The following is an 18,602-nucleotide window of genomic DNA, read 5'->3' on the forward strand; positions in this document are numbered from 1 at the left end:
AGGGTGATCAGAAAGTAATGACAGTTCGTGCTATAACATGAAAACCTTGAATGATGGGAGGTAGGGGAGCAAGGAGAGTGCAGAGTTGCCTGTCCTTACGAGTTTGAACTTGTCGCCGTATGCCTGACTTTACTTGTTTTATTGTTGTGAGTGAATGCTTCACTCTTGTTTTTGCTCTCTGGCCAGAAACATGGGTTACTCGAAAGAAGGCTGCAGGTTCTACATTTTTACGAGGTGGAAACTGGGAAAGAAAGCAACAGAGATTCGAGGGGAATTATTACAAGTTTATCCAGACACTACTCCTTCCCTGGAAACTGTTTCCCGCTGGATTCGTGCTTTCACAGCAGGAAAAACTGAATTGAAAGATGAACAACGCTCTGGACGCCCCCGGACATCCGTGACCCGAAGCAACAACTGTCCGTGCACGGTCCATCATTGACGAGGATCCAACTGTAACTCTTAGGTTCTTAGCCTTGGAGCTTGATATCAGTTATGGGAGTGCATATGACATCGTGCATGAACAATTACACCTGAGGAAGAAGTGTTGTCGATGGATACTCCATTTGTTGACTGATGAGCAAAAGGCTGAACGGGTGAGGATTTGTCGTGTCTGGCTTGCTGAATTTGAACCAAATGGTCCAAAACGGTTCTCAGATGTTGCTACTGGAGATGAGTGTTGGATTTCATTCTTCACAACCCGTGACAAGCAGTCAAACATGGTGTGGTTGGGCGATGAAGACCCTCGACCTCAGATTTTGAAGGAAGGATTTCGCAGCCGGGAAGCGCCTTTTCACCATCTTTTTCAATTCTCAAGGACCAATATGCGTGGATGTGATGCCTGAAAAGTCCACTATCACAGCCCAATACTACACAGACCAGGTCCTTTCACAAGTCTTGGAACACAAGGCCAACACCGCACCAACCCGCCGTCGGTCTCGCCTTTTGCTGCACCACGACAATGCTGCACCCAATAAAGCTCGCCTCACTATGCAGTACCTGGAACAACAAGGTATAACTCTGCTCCCCCACCCACCCTACTCCCCTGACCTGGCTCCCTGTGACTTTTGGTTGTTTCCAAAAATTAAATCTGCCATCGCTGGGAAGCAATTTCATTGCATCCAAGACTTGGCACGGACCGTCAATTCAGAACTCCGAAGTATACCGTCTTCAGAGTACCACGCTTGCTTCATGAAGTGGAGAAAGAGAATAGAACGCTGCATAGAGGTTGGAGGGGAGTACTTTGAAGGAATGTGAGTCATAGTTTGATAGTTCTTCATGCTAATAAAAGTTTATGGACTCACTGTCATTTCTTTCTAATCACCCCTCGTACAGTATGCTGCATGTTTGATCACGAGCGTGTTCTACCTCACTCCCCCCTTCTATCCTTATAGTAAAGTAAGTCGTTCTTTCTGTTGTTCAGAGCAGGATTGTCAACTCTTTGTCCCCATGGCTTCATTCGCGCGTCCTTCTTACAAGTTGTATCAAGCCTTGCCAGCCCCTATATAATGAGCTCAGTCTCTGCATTATTGCCACTTAGATCTACTCCTCATTTTGTTCACATCTCTGTCCTCCCCTGTACAGCTGTTATTATTGTGAGTGCTCAGGAAGTCTCCAACCATCTAGCAGCTGTGTAATTTGAGTATAGGTGTTGTTGCATTTTTTCTTGTGCTGTGTGGCGTGGGGTGTTAATTCTTGGGCCTAGTAAGGTTTTTGTGATTCATGTGTTTTGGGTGTCAGCCCTTATTAATAATATTTTGTATCTGTAATAATATAGCTTGCATTCACTGAGTATTATCTGGTATTTTTTCATTTTATCAGGGCTGACTTAGATAAATTTACTCATGTTATTTTCATGTTAACAGAGGCTATTGCAGTTAACCATTTATTTAACCTGTTTTTGCCATTACATTATCCTTATGAGTCCTGAATGTTTTGTTGTTAGTTTGGCCATTAAACTTTAACTTGTAATTTTACCTAACTCTTTTGTTTTGAACCTGGAACTTTACGGGACAGTAGTGATTTTTAGTATTCTCACTTAAAGTGTACATTAGTTTTCTCTGTTCCGTAACATAAATTTGGCGACCTCTATCAGGATATTCAGGATATTATCATAAGGATATTGCTTGATATTTTGTGACTGTTCTTTATTCATGATGTCTACTATTACTACGCTTGATGAAGCCAAAGATTTTTTGTCAAATGTGCAAACAGTGTGTGATGTAGAAAACAGAACAAAGAATGAACTTAAGCTTGTTGCTCAACAATTGGGAATTGCTGTTCGCTCTCATCATTCTAAAGATCAAATTGTTGACATGATTAATGAAAGCTTGTTCAATGTAACTCCTCGAAATGAGCAAACGCAGATTGAATTAGCTAAATTACAGCTAGCCCTGCAGGAGGCTCGTGCTAAGGAGGCTGAATTTCAGGCAAAAGCTAAGGAGGCTCAGGCACAAGTTGAAATTGCTAGGATTCAGGCAGACCATGAGTATTGCATGAAACAAGGTGGAACTGGATCATCTAGCTTTGATGATTTTGATGTGGCTAAAAATGTTAAACTTGTCCCTCCTTTTAATGAATCTGATTTAACAAAGTATTTTCAGTTGTTTGAGAGGGTAGCTACAGGTTATAATTGGCCCAAAAAGTATTGGCCAGTACTCCTTCAAACTGTTCTCACAGGTAAAGCTCAAGTAACTTATGCATCTTTGCCTCAGGATCAATCTGATAATTATGATGTAGTTAAGAGCTTGATTCTTAAGGCCTATGAGCTTGTTCCTGAAGCCTATAGAGTAAAATTTAGGACAACTTATAAGCAAGATAAGCAATCCCATGTTGAGTATGCAAAAATCAAAAAAAGATCTGTTAGAGCAGTGGTTAAATTCTAAGAATGTGGGTTCTGATTTTGACAAATTTAAGCAGATGATTTTGCTGGAGGACTTCAAAAGGTGTATTTATAAAGATGTAAGCCTATATCTTGATGAGAAAAGAATAGATAATTCGTCTGATGCTGCAGTTTTAGCTGATGAATATATTCTCACTCACAAGACATATTATAAAGAAAAGGGGAAAGCTGAGACTAAGTACGTTGCCTCTACTCAGAGTATAGGTAACAAGAAAGAGAATAAGGATGATGTTTCTCAGGAAGTAAATACCAGCTCCACCTCTAGATTTCAGAAAAGTAAATGTACTTATTGTAGTAAGCTTGGTCATACTACGGAGAAATGTTTCAGGAGACAGCGTGATGTGAACAAAAAGGAGTCTTTAAATATTCAGTCAATTGGTCTAATGTCCATCCTTGAGAGGTCCCAGAATTCTTTAACTGAGTTAACTGAACCTGCTTTGAGGGGTAAATTAAATTCTCATGATGAAGCTCCTCTTTTGAGCAGTAACGTGGGTGACACTCTCAAGAGTTCATGTGCTAATTTCCTGTCTGATGGTTTTGTCAGTCCTCTGGACAGTAATGACAGGAAATCAGTTAAAATATATCGTGATACAGGTGCTTGCCAATCCCATATCCTGACCAGTGTTCTAGGCTCTAATGTTAATTCCTCTGATGAAACTGTAATCTTACAAGGTGTAGGGAATAATTACTTCTCTGTCCCTCTATGCAGAGTGAATTTAGAGTCTGGTTTTGTTAATGGTTCCATTATGGTTTGGTTGGTTGAGACACTCCTAATGTCAGGTGTAACTTTCTTACTTGGAAATGATATTGGTGGAAGTCAAGTGTGTCCAGCTCCTCAGTTGTCTAGTGAACCAGTGACAGCGTTCCAGGATTGTGATGTCCCTGATGTGTTCTCTGCATGTACTGTCACTAGGGCTAAGTCTAAAGTTACTGGTGACTTAGAGGATAATGATGATGATGATGTTATCCTAGCTGACACTTTTCTTGCTAATTTGGACCACTCACCAGATGAGGCAGTACCCCGTAGTGTTGATAATTTGTCTCGTCAAGAGTTGGTTGAGTTGCAGGTTGCTGACCCTGAGTTGAAAGGTCTAGCTAACTCTGCTTGCAGTGAGGAAGAGTCAGCCGGTACTTCTACTTGTTATTATATAAAGTCAGGAGTACTTATGAGAAAGTGGAGACCCCCAGCAGCATCAGCCAACTGTGAATGGGAGGTTGTACATCAAGTTGTCATCCCTCGTGTTTGTAGGCAGGATATCATTAGAGTGGCTCATGATTCCAGTTTGGCGGGACACCTTGGAGTGAGGAAGACTGTGGCACGCATTGTGAAACACTTCTACTGGCCAGGTATCTTCAGAGATGTTTCCTGGTATTGTAAGTCTTGTCACACCTGTCAAGTTGTGGGGAAGTGTAATCAGACCGAAAAGATTGCACCTGTAGTTCCCATTCCTCCTTTTGAGGCGCCATTCACCCGTGTGTTGGTGGATATTGTGGACCCTCTTCCTGAGACTTCTTCAGGATTTTCTTATGTGTTGACCCTGATTGATATGGCTACTCGTTATCCTGAAGCCATTCCACTTAGAAATATCTCAGCAAAGAACGTGGTTAAGGAAATAATAGGGTTCTTCACAAAGTTTGGTCTGCCCAAGGAGGTACAGTCAGACCGAGGAAGTAATTTCATGTCAAATGTTTTCAAGCAGTCTCTGAAAGAGTTGGGCATCACCCAGATCACGTCTTCAGCTTACCATCCCCAGACCCAAGGAGCGTTGGAGAGATATCATCAAACACTCAAATCGATGCTCAGGAAATACTGTTTGGAACATCAGAAAGACTGGGATAAAGGTCTTCCATTCGTTGTATTTGCCGCAAGAGAATCTCCAAATGAATCACTGGGCTTCTCACCCTTTGAACTACTGTTTGGCCATGAAGTAAGAGGACCCCTTAAGTTACTCAAGGAATGCTGGCTGTCGGAGGAAGATGACGTCAACCTGCTGGAGTATGTGATGAAGTTCAAAGAACGGCTGTCCACTGCTTTACAGCTTGCGAGAGAGAATTTAGGAGCTGCTCAGGAGAAGATGAAGACTTGGTATGATAAAAAGTCCAGGTTACGCCACTTTCAGCCAGGAGATCAGGTTTTGATTCTGCTACCAGTTCATGGGCAACCTCTTCAAGCCAAGTTTAGTGATCCTTATTTCGTGGAGAAGAAACTCAGTGATGTCAACTATGTCATCGCCACACCAGATCGTAGAAAGAAGAAGCAACTTTGTCACATCAACATGCTAAAGTTATATCACAGGCGGGACGAAAATAATCCAGTCTGCACTGTAGCTGTTCCACCCGAGTCTGCAAGTGAAGCTCTCCCATGCAGTATGAGCCTGAGTGATAGTTTGGGGAAGAATCCTGATATCATGAATGATCTCCACACTAAGCTTTCTCATCTAGCTCCCGAAGAAAGGCAGGAGTTTTCGGCATTACTGCAGAAGTACCCGCAAGTGTTCCGTGCTACTCCAGGAAAAACCACTGTGTTGATGCATGATGTCGATGTTGGAGACGCAAAGCCAATTAAACTGCCTCCTTACCGTGTGAACCCAGTGAAAGTTCCTTTCATCCAGAAGGAGCTTGGCTACCTGTTGGACCACAAGATGATTGAGCCCTGTCAGAGCGAGTGGAGTTCTCCTGTCACTCTAGTCCCTAAGCCAGGTGGGTCACAGCGGCTTTGCATCGACTACAGACGTGTTAATCAGATAACCAAAACAGACACGTACCCTCTCCCTCGCGTGGAAGATTGCATAGACAAGATCGGAAAGGCTAGGTACATAAGTAAGTTTGATTTGTTAAAGGGATACTGGCAAGTATCTATGACTGAACGTGCTAGGGAGATCTCATGTTTTGTAACACTAAGAAAGACTTTTGCATGTTCTGTAATGCCATATGGTATGAAGAATGCACCAGCCACATTTCAGAAGCTCATCAATGTTGTAACAGAAGGTTTGGAAGGGTGTGTTGTTTATATTGATGATGTATTAATCTTCAGTGACAACTGGAAAGATCACCTATGCTATGTCAGTAAATTTCTTGAGCATTTGGTTCAGGCTAATCTTGTAGCTAATTTATCAAAGTGTGCGTTTGGTCAAGCTAAAGTTCAGTACCTTGGGTACGTAATTGGTGATGGACATGTTGCACCACCAGGAGCTAAGGTTCAGGTTATAAGTGATCTTCCCAGACCTAAAAGTAGGAAAGAGCTACAAAGATTTTTGGGAATGGTAGGTTATTACAGGAGATTTGTTCTTAACTTTTCAGTTCTTGTATCACCACTTACAGACCTACTGAAAAAGGGAGTTAAATTTGTCTGGACCGATAACTGTGAATCCTCTTTCAGGAAACTTAAAGCTATCCTATTAAGTCAGCCAGTGCTCGCTACTCCAAATTTTGCTAAGCCTTTTAAGATGGCTGTTGATGCAAGTGATACAGGAGCTGGGGCTGTTTTGCTGCAAGAGGATGATCGGGGTATTGAACATCATGTATCTTATTACAGTAAGAAGTTCACTCCACCTCAAAAGAACTACTCAACTATTGAGAAAGAGCTTTTGGCCTTGATTTTGGGTTTACAGCATTTTTCATTTTATTTGTGTTCTGGTTTTGACCCCATAGTCATTTATACCGATCATAACTCACTGAAATTCCTTAGTAAGTTTAAAGATAAAAATCAGAGATTGACAAGATGGAGTCTACTTCTTCAGGAGTATTCATTAGACATACAACATGTCAAGGGGAAAGAAAATGTTATTGCAGATTGCTTATCTAGACTTTAGACAGATTGTTTTAGAGTAATAAGAAATTTCCTTTGTAAATTTCTTTTTCTTTGTGGGGAGGTGTTACATAGCCTATGATTTCATCATCCTTTGTGTAATTCTAACGTACAGTATGCTGCATGTTTGATCACGAGCGTGTTCTACCTCACTCCCCCCTTCTACCCTTATAGTAAAGTAAATCGTTCTTTCTGTTGTTCAGAGCAGGATTGTCAACTCTTTGTCCCCATGGCTTCATTTGCGCGTCCTTCTTACAAGCTGTATCAAGCCTTGACGGCCCCTATATAATGAGCTCAGTCTCTGCATTATTGCCACTTAGATCTACTCCTCATTTTGTTCACATCTCTGTCCTCCCCTGTACAGTTGTTATTATTGTGAGTGCTCAGGAAGTCTCCAACCATCTAGCAGCTGTGTAATTTGAGTATAGGCGTTGTTGCATTTTTTCTTGTGCTGTGTGGCGTGGGGTGTTAAATCTTGGGCCTAGTTAGGTTTTTTGTGGTTCATGTGTTTTGGGTGTCAGCCCTTATTGATAATATTTTGTATCTGTAATAATATATCTTGCATTCACTGAGTATTATCTGGTAGTTTTTCATTTTATCAGGGCTGACTTTGATAAATTTACTCATGCTAATTTCGTGTTAATAGAGGCTATTGCAGTTAACCATATATTTAACCTGTTTTTGCCATTACATTATCCTTATGAGTCCTGAATGTTTTGTTGTTAGTTTGAGCATTAAACTTTAACTTGTAATTTTACCTAACTCTTTTTTGAACCTGGAACTGTACGGGACAGTGGTGATTTTTAGTATTCGCACTTAATGTATACATTAGTTTTGTCTGTTCCGTAACAATATATATATATATATATATCTATCTATAGATATATATATGTATCTATAAAAATATAAATATAAAAATATATAGAGAGAGAGAGAGAGAGAGAGAGAGAGAGAGAGAGAGAGAGAGAGAGAGAGAGAGAGAGAGAGAGAGAGATTTAAGTGTCTGACTCTGAGCATAGGTTTCACAGCCTGCTCTCAAGGCCCAGTAGTCCCCCTATATATATATATATATATATATATATATATATATATATATATATATATATATATATATATATATATATGAGCTGATAGATTTGCCAGTGTTTAATCCATTGGCTTCCAGATTTCCTATGTGAGGGTTTTTAATGGAAGGGCGCTAGATGTACCGCCCTTCGCCTGTTGGCTCTTAGTCGCAAAGCTCATAGGTCCGTACCCCGGGGTTCCTATCCTTAATAAAATTGAAAATGCCCAGTTCCATCCTATATTGAGGACACTGGGAGTCAATGGGTTATATAGATAGATAGATAGATAGACAGATAGATAGATATACATATAGATATATAGATAAGAGATAGATATAGATATAGATAGATGGATAGATATATTGAATATTCATCGACGTGATGCCAAAGAAAGCATGACTAAGAGGAAAAATAGAAGAACAGTCTTTATTTACAATGCAAGAATGTTGCTCAACAGCAAACTGCTGAGAGAGAGAGAGAGAGAGAGAGAAGGGGGGGGGGCATACAGTAAGTAGAACAATGTCGTATGTTAGCAGCGAAAAAAAAATTTTCACGGCCCATTTTTACTCTTATTTTTCATTCTGTCCAAGCCACCATTGAAGTGAGCATCAAAATCTGATCGTAAGTTCAAGGGAACTTTGTCGTTATTTTTTTTTATTTCGTGGGTGTAGCAGCCAGAACCACACCAACATTATCCTTGCGAGTTTGTAACTGAGTGGATAATTAGGGAGGGTAAATTGTGTGTGTGTGTGTGTGTGTGTGTGTGTGTGTGTGTGTGTGTGTGTGTGTGTGTGTGTTTACCTAATTATTCTTACCTAACTATATCTTTACAGGAATAAGTCAAGCTCGTACTGTCCCATGTATTAAATCACTTTTATCATACATATCCTTAAATTTATTAATAGTTTTGACACACTATTTCATTAGTAGCACATTCCACTGAGCAATTGCCCTATTTGGGAAACGAAATTTTCTTGTGTCTTTATCACCCCTCTTTTTAAGCAGTTTTTTGCAGTGTCCTCTTGCTGATGTTTCCCCATTGGTTATACACTCATTTGTGTCTATTTTCTGATCCCTGATATAGCATAATCATGTCTCCTCTTGTCCTTCTCTCCTGTAGTGTTGGCAGATTCAGTTTTTCAAGTTTTTCTTTGTAGCTTAGATCCCTTAACCCTAGATGGGAAGACGTCCCTTCTGACCTCGGGATAGGAAGGCCTGTGCCAATTGGACACACTGAAGGAAAATTAAAAAAAAAAAAAAGTATACAATGATGTTTTATGCAAAACTAATTGAGCTGAAATACAAATATAACTCCCGTGGAGACGAGATGACTAGGAATTAATAAAAGTGAGCTAAAATAAATACATTTATAAGTTACTTGAATAAAAATAGTGAAGGAAAAAAGTAGTACTGACTTATTCTCTTCCTGAGATGCAAATACATGGAATTGAGCAAAAAAATAAAAAGTACCTAAACCTGTAAATCTAATACCTAAATATCACACAGTCGGCCTGCCAACCCTGGGTTCCACAGAAAACTAGGTGCCTGGCATAAATGGAAACAGGTAATAAATATATTCACCGCTATTCTCGAAGCACTCAAATGTGTCAGGCCCCTGTTGTGGGTCCATGTGTCGTGTAATTACGGCCGTCACACCACCACTAAGGTCACTGGTACACTCAATCAGCGTCACATCACCCATACTAACTAACATCACGGGTTTCTATGTCACTCTGGGGTTCCAGTGTGGTGTTAACAGTTCTGTTGAAGTCCGACTTCAGATACTCTGCCGGCTCTTCGTCTGTCAGGTATCTTGTTCGCTTGGGGCCCATGACTACACACCTGTAAATAACAATGTCCAATTATCCATTATTCCGGCCACCACTGACCTCTAAAACCACCCCATTACGGGGTCACTAGTACACTAGGTCAATTTCCCATCACCCACAATAACAATCAAGGGCTTCTGTGTCACTGAGGGGTTGTAATGTGATGTCAACAGTCCTCTTGAAATATTCTAGCTTCAGAATATTCTGCCAGCTCTGTGTGAGACAGCTACCTAGCTCGTTTTGCCTCCATTACCTACAAAAATACACCAAAAACCAAAGAAAACCATATATAGTACTTTATACTGCATATGGTGGGACACACGCATGTACATGGCGATATTGTGCCTAAAACACTCAAAATGTGTGTTAAAGTCTTCGACCTTGACCAGAACGGCACTCCTCTCTCTTTTTCTTTTTACAAAAATTATATGCTACAGGAAAACATGCGCCAATTGGATACACAGGTACTCACCAGAAAGTCGACAATGGCGGGAACTTGAGCCTGCAGCCAGAAACAGCATAGCCTGGCTCAGGACTGCTTGGTGTAAAGAAAACAGTTGCCCAATACCCATTATTCTGGACACCATTAATCGCGAAACTTAAACGCACCCTGGGCGTGTATCCATACGGCACAGGTCTTCCTATCTAGAGTTAAGCTTGGTACCCATCTTGAAGTGGTCCTTTGAACTTTTTCAGTCATATCTGTTTCTTGAGATGAGGATTCCAGACTACTGATGCATACTCCAGGGTTGGTCTGATGAATGATGTTATCTTTCTCAGCATGTCTTAATTTATGTATGTGAATCCTATTCTCATATTTGCAAGCAGTGTATTCATGTTCTGCACCTTCTCACTGATGTGGTCAGCCGGATATAGTCTGTTATAGATAATCACACCTAGGTCTTTCTCTCTTTCTAACATGTGTAGGGTTTTACTTCCTAGCTTATAATCCCAATCTGGTCTTTTTCCACTTTTACCAAACTTAAAGACATGACACTTGTCCACACTGAATCCCATTTGCCATTTGTTACTCCATTCATGAAAATTATTTAATTCTTCTTGTAGCTTGCTACAAGAGCCTGTGTTAGTAATTCTCCTTTGTATTTTTGCATCATCGGCAAACATATTTAGATAGCTTTCAAGGATTCCTTGGATATTAAATATACTGCTCTACTTAAGTCCTTTGCACATTCATGTAGCGCCCAGCACGAAATTTCGTCTTGACCATTTGCTTTTCCTTTGTTAAATTTACTTAACTCCTCCTGTATATCTTTCTCCGATAATTGTGTATCTGGTAATATGTGTGGACATGCATGTTCCATATAATCTCTCTTAAAATTTTCTTCTGTAAAAACTAACTGGAAATTTTTATTTAGTACGTCACAAATATCTTTCTTGTGTATAGGTCATCCCCTTGTTTGTAATGGATTGTATTGTATCTTTTACTTTGGTTTTGCTTTGGATGTAGCTGTAAAATAGCTTCGGTTGATCACTACTTTTATTTATAATGTCTGCTTCAAACTCTCTTTGGGTTTCTCTCCTTAGTCTTGTGTAATCGTTTCTTGCCCGTTTATAGTTATTATATACCCTCACACTATAAAATCTTCTATGTCTGTCCCACAAAAAGTCTCTTTTTTCCTTTTGCTTTTTACAATTCTGTATTAAACCATTTCATTCTTTTCATTTCTTCTTCTTTGTGCTGTGGGATGTAATTTCGGACTCCTGTTTCATAAAGTTCAAAGAATTTTCTATATATAACATTAAATCTTTTCCTCTAAGCTCTTTTTCCCAATCTGTTTCTAAGAAGAACTTCTTTAGGTCATGGTAGTTGCCCTTATTGTAGTGTAGGCTCTTTTTGTAACTTTCATTACTGTTAACTATGTCATATGCAATCCTGAAGTTGTAATTTAATACTGCATGGTCACTTTTACCGAATGGAGGGTGATACATTATACTGTACTGTCAGTCCCATTGTCTTGCCTAATAAATATAAGATCTAGTACTGATGGTATATCAAGTTCTCGTTTTCTTGTGCTTTCCTTTTTATGTTGTGTTAGGAAAAACTCCTGCACAAGATCCGGGAGCTTTTGGTCCTAACAGCTTTCCTGGCTTTATATATCTAGTGTTCCAATTTATATTTGAATTCAAAACTCCAGTTAGTATAATTCTTTCAGATTTCTCCTCCATTCTATGTAGAAATGCTCTTAAACTCTGAATTGTTATCTCTGCCAGGTTTTCATATTCGCCTCTTTCCCACATGTTTGATGTGGGTGACATGCATAAATTTGCCACAGTTACTTTCCCTTTAGATATATTAGTATCTACTGCAATCAGTTCTACTTGTGAGGGTATATGTATTTCTATTTCTTTGACTTGCAGATGTTTCTTTGTTAATATCATAATTCCTCCTCCTCTTTTTAAGTTCCTATCTCTTCTCCATATATTGTATTCCTCTAGGTTTAGGGTATCGTTTGATATCCTTGATATTAATTTTTTTTCAGTTAGGCAAATAGTATTTGGTTCCTTTTCTTTGATACAGTCATTCATCTCTAATACTTTAGATACCATTCCATCTACATTTGAGTACATCGACTTAATAATCTTGTTTCCATACTTGTCGTGACTTGGGTCTTCTACCTTCTTCCTTTTTATTCCCTTCGGATTATGTACCACTTTCATACCTGCAATCCAATTACTTTGTAAAAAAATAATTTCTTGTCTACCTCTGATTTTCCCTGCTTCTTTGATTTTGCCTCCTCGCTCTTCTCTTTTTGTAATCCCAGTTCCTCTTGATTTAGGCATCTTTTTATCCATACGTTTGTGAATTCCTCTTTCTCCATAAGTTTGTTTGCATTTTTTAGTATCTGCTCCACAGTGTTTACACTCTTGAATGTAACTTTCAGGGGCCTTGGCTTATTCTTTCATATTTCCCTAGGCTTTTGTGTTCCTCTATGTCTTTATTACAGTTTTCCTCTGATACCTCCTTCAATATGCTCATTATATTTACCATCTTTTTGTCTCTCGAAATCTTGTTTTTTATTTCTTCCTCAGATATTTCTATGAGCCCTACAGAAGTAATCTGAAGCCAAGAAGAAAGTAATTGAACTGGTGAGTAGATTATAAAGTGTATGTGTGTGTGTGTGTGTGTGTGTGTGTGTGTGTGTGTGTGTGTTCAAGTAATTTTCAGAAATCAGAATGGAATGGGGTGAAGTTTTTTACTGTCTTCTTGTGTTACCCTTCTTGTGTTCACTGACAATGTTTAATATGTTTCGTGGTATCCATGTATTCAAACTGACGCCTAGTGGTCTAATGGGCAAGATGGTCCAACCGGAGGTGACCCCATGGGTTTAGATTTGAGTGTTGGCTGAGGTTATTGTTCTCATAATACCATACATTAGTGAGTAATCGATCACTCTCGCTCAGAAAGTCTGGTCCAACTTAGTAGTCAAACCCATGCCACTATGTTCATGAGTCAGGACACATGAAAGGAGAGGATGATAGCTACATTGATTCACATACCGATACTTAATAATCTACTCACCAGTTCAGTTACATTTTTTACCCTCCATAAGACGAGGTCAGACAAGGGTATTGTCATCAGTGGGATCAAAAGAATAGGTGGTAGAGAGATTTTGTTTCCGTAGCGAGTCTCAAAAAGTATTAACCGTAGAGTGATTAAATTTCACATAGATATGTCTTACAGTGAACTGGTGCCTTTTGATAGGTAGAATGTTTTGTCTTTAGTTAAAAAATAATAATAATAATTCTCAGAGATTTCTATGAGCCCTACAGAAGTAATCTGAAGCCAAAACTCAATATTCACTATAGAATCATGAAATTTCATATAGTTATGTGTTTTATACTGAACTGGTGCATTTGATAGGTGAAGCACCGAGTCTTAAGTAGATTTGTTATTATTATTATTATTATGAGAAAGTAAAATAAATATATTTTCGTTTCCGGGCTAGGACTCAGAAAGCAATACAGGTACAGGCTTCAAACTCTCCAGGAATGTGTGTTAATATGCCTCCTGGTGCCTGGTGGCATTTAGAATGCCATGAGATTATAATATTATAATGTTAAGAAATTGCAAAAATATGGAAAACTGAAAAATATAATGCATTTCTCTTTTTAAAACTTTGTGTTAAACCTAGGACGCAAGCATTGTTCATGATAAATGGTCATATGAATATCTAGCTATGGAGGAAGTTTCATGACTTTATGTGCTATGTATTCATAAGAAATGACAGCCTAAATGAAAAAAGCACGAGTTATAATTTCATCAAATCTGCTCATAACTTCATTATTACTAGGGATAAACTACTGAAAAATTTAAGTTTTAATGCCTCTGTGTTACACAGGGGAAAGAGGGAGAGCCGTTATGCTCTTGGGGGGGGGGGGTGAGGGCCGTTATGCTCTTGGTTAGATGTGGAGGGAGGTGGGGGCATGTGGTCAGATGGAGGGTTGCATCAGCCTAGCGTTGCCTATTCTTGTTATATGCTAGCAGTTACAAGATGATTTTAGTCATGAATAGACGTAAGTCGTAGCGGAATTTAAACCAGTTCTACAATCCATTTACTTCTTTGTTTGACTGAATGTCTGTCTCTGTTTGTCTGTCTGTCTCACACACACACACACACACACACACACACTAGGTCTACAAGCTCCCCATTTTAATACTAATTACCACCTACTGTATAAAGTTGACCGTAGGAATTTAACCCGTCACGTCCCGACCACTTTCGCACCCCCGACACCCCCCAGTCCCGACCACTTTCGCACCTCCGACACCCCCCAGTCCCGACCATTTTTGGATTTTTTTTTTTTTTTGGCTAAAACCTTCGCTTTTGGTGAGAAACATCGAAAATTCATAGAGAAATCGCTCACCTGAGGTTTAAAATACTCGATACAGGTAGGAGTACCTCCTTACCTTACAGGGTTTTCTATCAGGCTGGCTGCAAAAAAAACGAGTTCTATGGGAGGATAACTTTTCCACACCGCTCCTAAACGGTATTTATTTATTTATTTGGTACGAATTTATATGTAGTACGAAAGTATATTGGTTTTCAAACAGTAATATAGGCATTATAAGCATTGTTTCACTCACTAACTCATCACCATTCCTGACCTTCTTTTGCCACATTACCTGATCATCATTTCTGACTGTTTCTTCCTCTAATGCTATGTAAACTTTGTCCTCCACATTGTCATCGATTGGGGAATCACTCTGGCCCTGAATGTCTTTATTGGCCTCGTCACTGGTAACAGGTGAGTTGCCAAGACAATGGCATGGGGGGGAGGGGGAGGTTATGTGGTGTAAGGCATTGTCCTTGCTTGGCATCTTGTAGAGGAATAGAGGAAGGTGTCACATGTATACGTACGAAAAATCGCGCACGAAAATTGAAAATTGTGCAAATTAGGGACCTTGCAATTGCAAAACTTACCACCATGTCGATGGGACTGGCAAATGCAAAATGTTGCAACGTACCCATACGTTGATGGGACATCTTGGGTTAAATACTTATGATGCATTCTTCGTACCTTCCAGTTCATTCTGATTGTCGGATGGTCTGGGGGAAGAGAAGTGAACTTGCTATTGGGTTATTCGGTTTATAATCCGCGTTTCATATATATGGACCACTTGAATAGACAAAGATTTGTGTATTTATGTCATTATAATAGTCTCTCTCTCTCTCTCTCTCTCTCTTTGCGGGAACGACAATCATTTTGCTGTTCACTTTCACCTCTGCCCTGCCCACCTCTTAGTAACAAGAGTTCCAGTATTCTCAGGCTATACTCTTTTACTGTTAAAAACTGATAAGCCATGAAATAGATTTGCTCTTTTCCCTTCTCTGCTTTCAGTTTCAAGTTTTTTTTTTTTTTTTTTACTCTTGTAGTGTTCAAGCATTGCGAAAGGAATGAGTTTTGATTATGGCTTTCTTTTGTTCATTTGTTTTCAATGGGACTAGATTGGCTGGCTCTCAGGGGGTCATTTATTTATTTTAAATATCTAACTACTTGCGTATAGAAATAGTAGGATAATAAATTTTTACTGCACTCCACTTCCTATTTGACAATTTGTTTCAGACTGAAGAACACCTATCATAATGAAGGCGTTAACCCCTTAACCGTGGGGCGTCACTTTCATGATGCTCAGGAGCAAGGGATCATACCGTGGGGCGTCACTTTTGTGATTCTGTGTTATTTTGAATTTGCCCGGGCTTTCAAGTGGTGGTTTGTATCATCTATCAGTACTACCAGTGTCCAGCTATACTCAGTTCTGCTAATGTCATCTGCACTCCCAACCACTGTTGACACTTTAGCCATTTTTCCCCCTGTCCTTGACTCCCCTCCATACCTCCCCTCCATTACCCTCTCCTCCCGCCTGCCCAGCTGCGCCGCGCTACACAAACCCTGGACGGATTTTTCCACTCATTTTATCTATTGAAATGTGCCCTATGCCCTATTCTTATACATAATAATATATAAAAGAACGAGAAAAGGTAATTGATACTGCCATATGTCTGGAATGGGATAATTATCACCTGGCAACACGCCACTAGCACTCGTTCGCTAATTTTCCCTGCTTATTTACCCTTGAAATATGCCTATGACCTATTCTTGTAACAAAAATATATATAAGAAAGGAAGGGAGAAGCCTAAGTGATATTTACATTCACGTGGAATTACCTAATTTATTATGTATTGTCTAGATTTCCTGCAAATCATTTCATAGCATATAAATTAGCAGCTGTCACCACGCTGACATTGTCAACCCTTCCCTGCCCCTAAGCCACATCATTCAGTTTACTGTCATCTTTCAAGGTGAAACCATGTCTAATTAGCGCCTGTCCTTAGCCCCCTGCAAAGGGCCCTGTGACCTCTACCCCTACTAAACCTCATGTGGGAAGGGGTAAAGGGCTAAGTGACTCTGCTGTGGAACATGAACTGGCTAATTTATCAATGATAATGATGGACAGTGACTACTATCTTTCTGGTGACTCTAAAACAGTGCAGGTGGAAATGTAAATAACGTGTAAATTGTAAATAGCAAGTGAAGGCAATGAATGTAAATATAACTGAACAGTGGAAAATAGTTTTATAAAGTTACTGCAAGTGACAGCGCATAACAGTGTAAATAAAATAGAAATGTAAATAATGTAAATAAAATAGAGAATGTAAATAGAAATGTAAATAGTTAGTAATATAAGAATACAAGTATAAATACTTGGAGTAATGAAAGTGAAAGTGAAAGCTTTGGTCTAGTGTGTGTAAATACCTGGAGTAGTGAAAGTGAAAACACCACTCTCTACGTTAGTTTACTGAACGAGAAAGTGAATGCCTGGAGTGAAAATAAACTACTAGTACTGAAAGAAACTTATGGATAAATATTGTATATATAAATAAGTGTAATAAAATACTAGGAATATAAAGCGTGCGTGTGTTTATGAATAATTAATGACAGCTCCGCCTCAGAATACCATCGGGGAATGAGCTTGGGTGGAAAGCTCGTATGCGCTCGTAATTTATGTTGCTTTCAGTGTTCTTTTTTTGGAATATGAATTTCAAACTATTTGAATTCTCAGAATAGTGTGTGTAGTTATAATATCAGGCAGTGGTATTACGGGGTATCAGGAAGTGTAAAGTGGAGACTTCGTTACCCAACTTCAAAAGTCTCCACAAGTCCTACGGTAGTCGATGAAGGCTCAACAAACATCCCAGGAGAAAGCTGAAGGTATGTGCCATATGCCTATTTAATTATAGTATTCTAGGACTAATAACTGATTTTTGGCAAATATTTTTAAAAAGTCAGTCGGAGCGTGATTATCTCCACGGGACGCGCACGGCACACTCCTGACATCTCTGTGGTTAAGGGGTTAAATCAAGAAAGTCCGTATTAGCTAAAATACATTAATCCTGTTTGTGAATAATGTGTAAATTTTATCTCCGTATATTTGCATTGTATAGCCGGTTGTGACTGAAATGTACCATGCTTTTATTATAGTAATTAATGTGTGTGAAAAGGGGGTATGGAGGCTGATGAGCCTAGGTAACTGATGAAGATTTTATTTTTTTCCTTTTATTAAATTAATTATTTTGGTTATTTAATTATTCTGGTGATGGGACTCATGATAAGGGTTGGGAATCCATTTTAAACTAGACAGGCAGCGGACTGACTGTGATTAATACATATATGTGAAGTAGTTCTATCAGAGAATTAGGGAACAAAATATGTTGACGATTAGGCCTGTGAGGTGGAGTCAGCATATTGGAGGCATTAATATTGCATGGTCTGTTCCACTCGACATGGTTTTAACAGAGCTCCCTATTTTGCACCATCTTTTTTTTTCTCCCATGACATGAGGAGGAGGGTGAAGATATATTGAAGATGAGATTAATACAGTTCAAAGTTTAGGTTAAAAAAAAAAAAAAAAAGTCAAGACGACAAGAATTCCCTACACAGTGCAACACCCACGCCTATCAGTTGGTCTTTGGACCGAACATTTATTTTGCCCTTTGTCCTTGACATTTTTTAAAATAACAGAACAGAGGAAGGGAAACTAAAAAAAAAAAAAAAAAAAAAAAATCCATACACGAGATTACTGGTGTGCTTCATTCATTAATATATATATATATATATATATATATATATATATATGTGTGTGTGTGTGTGTGTGTGTGTGTGTGTGTGTGTGTATATTGTAGCAGTTGGACTTGAACAGTTGTAGGTTGATGTTTGGGGGGAAACAACTCAGGGGAAGCGAGTTCCATGGAGATGCAGTTCGGGGAATAAAAGAATTCTGATAGGCCTCAGTTCTGCAATATGGCAGCGTAACAATTCAGTCATGGGCGCTATCAGCTGCCCGTGCAGCACAGGGAAGGCATGCAGAGGTGGTACAATGGATGGAACTTCGTCTGAGCATTTGCCATAAAAGTATCTGAAAAATAATGCATGGGAGGCAGCATTCCTTCTTACCTGAAAGGGAGGTAGTTAAATTGTA

The sequence above is a fragment of the Coenobita brevimanus genome, chromosome 99 (genome assembly GCF_032717465.1).
Source record: "Coenobita brevimanus isolate Jiangsu-jjx chromosome 99, ASM3271746v2, whole genome shotgun sequence".
Classification (NCBI taxonomy): Eukaryota; Metazoa; Arthropoda; class Malacostraca; order Decapoda; family Coenobitidae; genus Coenobita; species Coenobita brevimanus.